General features: G+C 38.0%; 1 protein-coding gene across 2 annotated transcripts in view; it reads right to left on the reverse strand.

Moving 5' to 3' along the window:
- Positions 1 to 7,607, reverse strand: part of RFX3 (regulatory factor X3) — a 291,441-nt gene that overhangs the window by 194,821 nt on the left and 89,013 nt on the right. The gene's annotated exons all lie outside the window — the stretch shown is intronic.

Genomic DNA, 7,607 nt, shown 5'->3' on the forward strand with positions numbered 1-7,607 from the left:
AAAAAAAAAAAAAAAAAAAAAAATCCCACAAGAAAAATTCCAGGCCCAGATGGCTTCACTGAAGAATAAGCCTAACAATTTTCCCAAAAATTACAGAGGAAAGAATACTTTCCAATCTATACTCTGAGACCAGCATTACTCTGATACCAAAACCAGACATAGATATTTTTTAAAGGAAACTAGAGACCAATATTTCCCATAAACATAAATAAAAATTCTAAAAAGCTAAATCTAACAATATCCATAAAAGATAATATATCAAGACCAAGTGGAGTCAATCATTGGTTTCAAAAGTAGTTCAGGGTTTCAGGGATGGTGAATTAAATGTAATTCACCATGTCAAGAAACTAAAAAAAGAAAACCTTAGGATCATCTAAATAGGTACCAAAAAGGATCTTGCTGTGATTTACATCATAGAGTGTTCTGCCTATGTTTTCCTCTGAGAGTTTTATACTGTCTGGCCTTACATTTAGGTCTTTGATCCATTTTGAGCTTATTTTTGCGTATGGTGTTAGGAAGTGCTCTGATTTCATTCTTTTACATGTAGCTGTCCAGTTTTCCCAGCACCACTTATTGAAGAGGCTGCTTTTCTCCATTGTATATTCTTGCCTCCGTTACCAAAGATAAGGTGACCATATGTGCGTGGGTTTATCTCTGGGCTTTCTATCCTGTTCCATTGATCTATATTTCTGTTTTTGTACCAGTACCATACTGCCTTGATTACTGTAGCTTTGTAGTAGAGTCTGAAGTCAGGGAGCCTGATTCCTCCAGCTCTGTTTTTCTTTCTCAAGATTGCTTTGGCCATTCAGGGTCTTTTGTGTTTCCATACATATTGTAAAATTTTTTGTTCTAGTTCTGTGAAAAATTCCAGTGGTAGTTTGATAGGGATTGCATTGAATCTGTAGATTGCTTTGGGTAGTACAGTCATTTTCACAATGTTGATTCTTCCAATCCAAGAATGTGGTATATCTCTCCACCTGTTTGTATTGTCTTTGGTTTCTTTCACCAGTGTCTCATAGTTTTCTGCATACAGGTCTTTTCTTTCCTTAGGTAGGTTTATTCCTAGGTATTTTATTCTTTTTGTTGCAATGGTAAATGCGAGTGTTTCCTTGATTTGTCTTTCTGATTTTTTGTTGTTAGTGTATAGGAATGCAAGAGATTTCTGTGCATTAATTTTGTATCCTGCTACATTACCAAATGCATTGATTAGCTCTAGTAGTTTTCTGGTGGCGTCTTTAGGATTATCTACGTAGAGTATCATGTCATCTGCAAACATTGAGAACTTTACTTCTTCGTTTCTGATTTGGATTCCTTTTATTTCTTTTTCTTCTCTGACTGCCACGGCTAAAACTCCTCAAACTATGCTGAATAAGAGTGGTGAGAGTGGGCACCCTTGTCTTGTTCCTGATCTTAGAAGAAATGCTTTCAGTTTTTCACCTTTGAGAATGATGTTGGCTGTGGGTTTGTCAATATGGCTTTTACTATGTTGAGGTAGGTTCCCTCTATGCCCACTTTCTGGAGAGTTTTTATCATAAATGGGTGCTGAATTTTGTCAAAAGCTTTTTCTGCATCTATTGAGATTACCCCAGAGCAATGGAAATAAAAACAAAAATAAACAAATGGGACCTAATGAAACTTAAAATCTTTTGCACAGGGCTTCCCTGGTGGCGCAGTGGTTGAGAGTCCGCCTGCCGATGCAGGGGACACGGATTCGTGGCCCGGTCCGGGAAGATCCCACATGCCGTGGAGCGGCTGGGCCTGTGAGCCATGGCCACTGAGCCTGTGCGTCCGGAGCCTGTGCTCTGCAACGGGAGAGGCCACAACGGTGAGAGGCCCGTGTACCGCAAAAAAGAAAAAAAAAAATCTTTTGCACAGCAATGGAAACCATAAACAAGATGAAGAGACAACCCTCAGAATGGGAGAAAATATTTGCAAACGAAGCAAATGACAAAGGATTAATCTCCAAAATACACAAGCAGCTCATGCAGTGCAATATCAAAAAAAAACCCGAATCCAAAAATGGGCGGAAGACCTAAATAGACATTCCTCCAAAGTAGACATACAAATTGCCAACAAACATATGAAAAGATACTCAATGTCACTAATCATTAGAGAAATGCAAATCAAAACTGCAATGAAGTATCACCTCACACCACTCAGAATGGCCATGATAAAAAATCTACAAACAATAAATGCTGGAGAGGGTGTGGAGAAAAGGGAACCCTCTTGCAATGTTGGTGGGAATGTACAATGATACAGCCACTATGGAGAACAGTATGGAGGTTCTTTAAAAAATTAAAAATAGAACTACCATATGACCCAGCAATCCCACTACTGGGTATATACCCTGAGAAAATCGTAATTCAAAAAGATACATGTACCACAATATACACTGTAGCATTATTTACAATAGCCAGGACATGGAAGCAACCTACGTGTCCATCAACAGATGAATGGATAGAGAAGATGTGGCACATATATACAATGGAATATTACTCAGCCATAAAAAGAAACGAAATTATTTGTAGTGAGGTGGACGGACCTAGAGCCTGTTATACAAAGTGAAGTAAGAAAGAGAAAAACACATACGGGATGCTAACGCATATATATGGAATCTGAAAAAAATGGTAGTGATGAACCTAGTGGCAAGGCAGGAATAAAGACACAGACGTAGAGAATGGACTTGAGGACATGGGGGGTAAGGGGAAGCTGGGAAGAACTGAGAGAGTAGCACTGACATATATACACTGCCAAATGTAAAATGGACGGCTAGTGAGAAGCTGCTGCATAGCACAGGGAGATCAGCTCAATGTTTTGTGACGACCTAGAAGGGTGGGATAGCGAAGCTCAAGAGGCAGGGGATATGGGGATATATGTATACATACAGCTGATTCACTTTGTTGTACAGCAGAAACTAACACAACATTTGAAGCAATTATACTCCAATAAAGATATTTTAAAAATAAATAAATAAAAAATAGGGAAAAAAAATAGGTACCAAAAATGTATTTGACAAAATCCAATGTCCATTTCTGATAAAACCCTCTGCAGAGGAGACAACAAAAGAACAATTATTTAGCCTGATAAAATGCATCTATGACAAACCTATAGTTAACATCGTACTTAATGGTGAAAGACTGACTGCTTCTCCTCTATGATCAGGAACAAGATAGAAATGGTTGCTCCTATCACTTCTGTTCTTTGCTGTGCTGGAGGTTCTAGCCAGTGCAATTGGGCAAGAAAAAGAAATGAAAGGTATTGAGAAAGGAAGATGTAAAACTTTCTTCATTCACAAACAACATAATCTTCTGTGTAGAAACTCAGACAGAATCTATAAAATAGCTACAAGAACTATTAAGTTTTAAACAGTTTCAAGACACCAGGGCTCCTTTGAGAAATTGCTAATTCTAAGGCTTGGGCACGGAAAATATAAGATGAGCCTTAGGCATCTTGTAGTGTGAAAAAACAAGAAAGTGCTGGGAAAAGGAAAAAAAGACACACAAAAAAGATGGAAGTAAGTCCAAGGGACACAAAACCCAACCTAGAAGAGCTCCCAAAGGCCAGAGCTGGAATAAGTTAAGTGACAGTATTTAAAAAATCAATCATATGTCTATTTACTAATAACCAAAGGTTGGAAGTTACAATTAAAAAGCAATACCATTTACAATAGCATCAATACATACGAAACACTTAGGAATAAATCTGACAAAAGATGTGTAAGACCTGTACACTGACAACTACAAAACATTTCTGAAAGAAGTTAGAGACATAAATAAATGGAGAGGTATTACTTAGTCATGGGTTATACGACTCAATGTTGTTAAGTTCTTCCCAAATTGTTCTAAAGATTCTATACAATTCAAATCGAAATCCCAATAGGCTTTTTTGGGGTAGAAATTGACAAAGCGATTCTAAAATTCATAAAAAAAAGCAAATGACATAGAATAGCCAAACAACTTTGAAAAAGAAGAAAAGAGGGCTAACAAAATTACCTGATTTCAAACTTTACTATGAATCTACAATAATCAAGACAATAAGTTATTGGAGTAAAAATAGACAAACACACCAACAAATGGAATACAGTTCCAAAACTGACCCATACCTAAATGGACAACCAGTTTTCAACAAAGATGCAAAGGCTTTTCAGTGGAGAAAGGACAGCCTTTTAAACAAATATTGCTGGAACGGTTGGATATTCATATTTTTAAAAAGTGAACCCTCAACCATCTCACAACATATACAAAAACTAACTCAAAATGGATTGCAGGGTACAGGTTAACAACTCTGAAACTGCTTTACATGTATACTGGGGTTGAACAAATAAGTACTAAATGGATGGTGAGAACCATGTTTCTCACTGCTGGAGAGAGACTTATGGAAAAACATTATGTGGTAATGGAAAAGAGCAACATCAGTATGAATTCACATTTAGCTTAATACAGATAAAAATGGATAGATGCAGAAGTAATTATAGATGTGTATATCCATCAGTTAGCATACATACATATATTTCCTGGCTCTGCTTGCTGAGAGAACCTAGACATAGTGAAACCCCAGTAGCAGAAACCAGCATATCCAGTGCCCGCATCTTGGTTCCTAAATAACACACCCCCAGAAAAGTATCTAGGGCTCCTTTGAGAAATGGCTGATTCTAAGGCTGGAGCACTGAAAATATACGATGACCTTAGGCATCTTGTAGTGTCAGGAAACAAAGTGCTGAGAAGAGAAAAAAAAAGGAAAAGAGTAAGTCCAAGGGACACAGGAGTCAACTTACAGGAGCTGGAATGGCCAGAACTAGAATAAGTTGAGTGGCAAAATAAAAACAGTACTTGATTATAACTTAAAGTATAAAACTAGTATACATGAATCCATACTGGTATAATAAATGACTGAAGAAATAAATAAGTGGAGAAGAAGAGACAAATAATAAATACCATTTATAGTACTGATCTTACAAAAGGATTCCAAATAATTTATATAGATACTCATCTCCAGGAAGTAAAGCATAATTCCTCCCCCCACCTCCCTGGAGCATGGGCTATACTTAGTGACTTGCTTCCAAAAAAGTGGAAGTGACTTGCTTCCTTGCTTTAGCATGGAAAGGGTAAGAAAAAACAAAAAGCTTAACTTTACTGTGGAGAAACCTGGCAAATATCACTTTGGCTGAGTAATCATGGTTAAGCAGCACCGGTGATAAAGCATGTTGATAGCATGTGTCCACCCACGCCCACTTCTCCCAAAAATCATCCCAATCTAATCAAGAAAAACATGAGAGAACCCCAAATTGAGGGACATTCTACAAAATATCTGACCTGTACTGCTCAAGATGGTCATGGTCATTAAAAACAAGGAAAGACTAAGAAACTGTCAAGGATCAGAGAAGACTAAGGGGGCATGAGCCCTAAACACAGTAAGAAATTCTGGACTGAATTCTGGAACAGAAAACAGTTAAAAAAAACTGGTGAGGGCTTCCCTGGTGGCACAGGGGTTGAGAGTCCGCCTGCCGATGCAGGGGACAAGGGTTCGTGCCCCAGTCCGGGAAGATCACACACGCTGCAGAGCGGCTGGGCCCGTGAGCCATGGCCGCTGAGCCTGCGTGTCGGGAGTCTGTGCTCCCCAACGGGAGAGGCCACAACGGTGAGAGGCCCGCGTATCGCAAAAAAAACCCCAGAAAAAACAAAAACCGGTGACATCTAAATAAAGTCTGAAGTGTAGTTAATAGTAATGTACCTATATTGACTGCCTAGTTTTGACAAATTTACCATGGGTATGTAAGATGTTAATAGTAAGACAAAGTGGATGAGTGGTATACAGGAACTCTATGTACTACCTTTGCAACTTTTCTGCAAGTCTAAAACTATTCCAAAGTAAAAGTTTTATTATAAAAATGGATTATAGACATAAGTGTAAAAAGTAAAACCATAAAACTTCTATAACAAAATATGTAATAAAATATTTTAGACTTTGAGTTAGGCGAAGATTTTTTAGATAAGATGCCAACAGTATAATCCAAAAAAGGTAAAATTGATAAATTAGACTTTACCAAAATTAAATCTTCTGCTATTTGAAAGACACTGTTTGCAAATGAAAAGACAAGCTGACTAGGAGAAAATATCTGCAAATCATATATCCAGTGCAAGACTTGTATCAATAATGTATAAAGAACTCTTAAAATTCAATAATAACCTGATTTAAAATGGACAAAAGATCTGAACAGACACCAGAGAAGATATAAAGATAATAAATGAGCACATGTTCAAAATCATTAACCTTAGGATGATGCAAATTAATACCACAAGGAAAAACCACTACACACACATTAGAATGAGCTTGATTTACCAAGCATTGGTAAGGATGCAGAGGAACTAGAACTCTCATACTATGCTGGTGGGGATGTAAAAAGGTGCCATCAGTTTGAAAAGTTTGGAAGTTTCTTAAATATTTAAACATATTACCCGTCATATAACTCAACTATTCTACTCCTAGGTATTTACCCTCCTCCCCAAAAAAGAAAGCCTATGTCCATACAAAGTCTTATAACATCAATGGTCATAATTACTTTAATCATAATACTCAATAACTGGACATAACCCAATTGTCCATCAACAGGTGAATGGATAAACTAACTGTGGTATATCCTTATAATGGGAGAATACTCATCAATAAAAGGAAATAAAATATTGTTACCTGCAACAATATGGATAAATCTCAAAATAAGTATGCTGACTGAAAGAAGCCAGACAAAAAAAGAGAATGCATACTGTATGATTTCATTTATATAAACTTCAGGAAATGTAAACTAATTTATATCGACAGAAACAGAGGTGTAATTGCAGGGGTTGGGAGGGTGGGACCGGGCTTGATGGGACAGGGAGTGGTGGAACAAAGAGAATATAAAGAGACACAAGGAAACTACTGGGGTGACTGCATAGCCATTATTTTTATTGCAGTTATGATTGCACAGATATGTGCATATACCAAAGTTGTATACTTTACATATGTGCAGTTTATTTTATGTCACATATACTTCAACAAACCTGTTTTTTTAAAAAAAATCAACAACCACAAAACCTGGAAAACCTGAAAAACCTGAAAATACACTAAGCCTGGAAATGAGAAGCTTGAAAAAAGGGATGATGGCTTTTGACAAACAGCTGATGGCACAGCAAGTGAAAGATTGATTAAACTTGGTCTATGTGGCTTCAAGAGAGAACTACTACCCACGCAGTAGAAATGAAAAAGAAGCTGCGTCAGATACACGAGAAGAATATTCTACAATTCCAATTCGAGCTGTCCAAACATGGATTTCTCTGTAGGGTAAAGCAGCCTCGCAAAGGAGTTTAAGCAGAAACTCAAACAATCACCTGTTAAGTGAGGTCCTAGAAGAAATTCCCACTTGAGATAGGAGACAGTATTTCTTCATCTTTAAAGGTACTAGTTATAAAAACAGAATAAGGCTTCCCTGGTGGCGCAGTGGTTGGGAGTCCGCCTGTCGATGCCGGGGACGCGGGTTCGTGCCCCGGTCCGGGAGGATCCCACATGCCGCGGAGCGGCTGGGCCCGTGAGCCATGGCCGCTGAGCCTGCGCGTCCCGAGCCTGTGCTCCGC

The sequence above is a fragment of the Lipotes vexillifer genome, unplaced genomic scaffold (assembly GCF_000442215.2).
Source record: "Lipotes vexillifer unplaced genomic scaffold, Lipotes_vexillifer_v1.1 scaffold1544, whole genome shotgun sequence".
Classification (NCBI taxonomy): domain Eukaryota; kingdom Metazoa; phylum Chordata; class Mammalia; order Artiodactyla; family Lipotidae; genus Lipotes; species Lipotes vexillifer.